We start from the raw sequence: 2,108 nt of genomic DNA, 5'->3' as shown, positions 1-2,108 counted from the left end.
ATTAAATTATAGTCTAAACGTTTGACATAGTTGAGATTTGATTTTGTGGTTTCTCTTTAATAGCTTTTTTTTTCCTCCTTAGCCAAGGAAGGGGCAGACTTCCTTTACTTTCCCTGATTTTTTGTAAAGAAAACCAAGGATTATTGCTATGTGCTATTCACGGCCTAGTCGTTAGAGGATGTACCTGGAAGTCAGAAGGACCTGGATTCTAATCCCATCTCCCCAACTTGTCTGCTATATGACCTTGGGCAAGTCACTTCACTTCTCTGTGCCTCAGTTGCTTCATCTATAAAATGAGGATGAAGACTCTGAGCCTTATGTGGGACAGGGGCTGTGGCCAACCTGATTAATTTGTATCTACCCCAATGCTCAGTACAGTTCCTGGCACACTTAACAAATGCCATAAAAGGTCGGAAGTATATCCCTCCAAAAAAGTGGAGGTTTAGGTGGAATTTAGATCACCCCATTTCCCTGGTACCATTCCTTTCCAAACTCCTCGAGTGAGCTTTCTTCACTTGCTGCTTCTATTTCCTCTCCTCCAACTTTCTTCTCACCCCCATATAATCCAGTGTCTACCCCTTTCACTCCATGGAAATCGCCCTTCCTAAGGTCACCAATCCCCTCTCAAGATCGCACCTGGAGAGTTTCCAGTACTCTACCAGTTTCAACTATGAGAGGGAGAGTGAAGCAGAGGCATATCCATTCCATTCCTAGCTTGGGCAGTGGCTGGTGAGTGGGAGGCAATCTGCTACAAATCAAAACTCACCTGGACTAGGCAGCAGCGGCATGGGAGAAAGGCAAGGGCAGAGACTCAAGTTTACTTAACGGAATGAGGCAATGGTAAACGACTTCTGTATTTTTACCAAGAAAACCCTATGGATCCACTACCAGAATGATTGCAGTTGGAGGTGGGAAGTTCTGGGAGAAATGTGTCCATAGAATCTTTATGGGTCAGAAATGACTCAACAGCATAAGACAAGACAAGACAAGGTCACCATTGGCGTCTATTATTAATGGTATTTATTTAGTGTTTACTACAACACTTGGTACTAAGCAGTTAGTCAATCCTAATCCTCCCCGACTTCACCGCTGCCTTCAGGAGTGCCATTTGCAAAATGAGTGTTTGGTCAGCTTACAAATTTGTCTGGCCATCCTATCGAATTTTCTATCATGAGTCAAAGGGATTGAACCATGACCCAACATGATGCTCCTCCCCTATGATAGGCACCTGCCAGTAATTTGATACAATCTTTTTTAATGGTATTTATGTTCTTACTAGGTGCTGGGCACTGTACTAAGTGCTGGGGTAGATTCAAACCAATCAGGTTGGACACATCCCTGTCCCGCATGGGGCCTCCAGTCTTAATCTCCATTTTACAGATGACATAACTGAGGCACAGAGAAGTGAAGGGACTTGCTCAAGGTCAGACAACAGACAAGCGATGGAGCAGTTATTAGGACCCAGGTCTTTCTGACTTCCAGGTATGAACTCTATAATAATAATAATAATGATAATGGCATTTGTTAAGCACTTACTATGTGCAAAGCACTGTTCTAAGGGCTCGGGGGATACAAGGTGATCAGGTTGTCCCACGTGGGGCTCACAGTCTTCACCCCCATTTTACAGATGAGGTAACTGAGGCACAGAAAAGTTAAGTGACTTGCCCAAAGTCACACAGCTGACAAGCGGTGGAGCCGGAATTAGAACCCATGACCTCTGACTTCCAAGCCTGTGCTCTTGCCTCTGAGCCATGCTGCTTCTCTATCCACTGCTACTGACAGTCTGTCACCAGCCTGGGGCCCACCTCCCAAGTGCAGCCCTGGTGACCTGTTTAGGATAGCTTCAGAAGCCCAGACAACCCTTCTGCAGTCTTGGGGGCCTTGGGGGTAGCATGGCAGCTCTCTTCATCCCTCCAAGAAAACTCCAGCACCCACCTTTCCTGTGGTCCCTGGGGGTATATGTTTGTACATATTTATTACCCTATTTATTTATTTATTTTACTCGTACATATCTATCCTATTTATTTTATTTTGTTAGTATGTTTGGTTTTGTTCTCTGCCTCCCCCTTTTAGACTGTGAGCCCACTGTTGGGTAGGGACTGTCTCTA

At 44.9% G+C, this 2,108-nt stretch overlaps 1 non-coding gene across 1 annotated transcript; it reads left to right on the top strand.

Moving 5' to 3' along the window:
* The first annotated feature begins 618 nt into the window (after nucleotides 1-618).
* LOC119936414 lies at nucleotides 619-756 on the top strand. Its single transcript, XR_005453747.1, has one exon. It is a non-coding gene; the product is annotated as a small nucleolar RNA SNORA7 (small nucleolar RNA).
* Nucleotides 757-2,108: the final 1,352 nt, after the last annotated feature.

Source organism: Tachyglossus aculeatus, chromosome 1, assembly GCF_015852505.1.
Source record: "Tachyglossus aculeatus isolate mTacAcu1 chromosome 1, mTacAcu1.pri, whole genome shotgun sequence".
NCBI lineage: Eukaryota > Metazoa > Chordata > Mammalia > Monotremata > Tachyglossidae > Tachyglossus > Tachyglossus aculeatus.
This window is presented reverse-complemented; position numbering and strand designations above follow the sequence as displayed.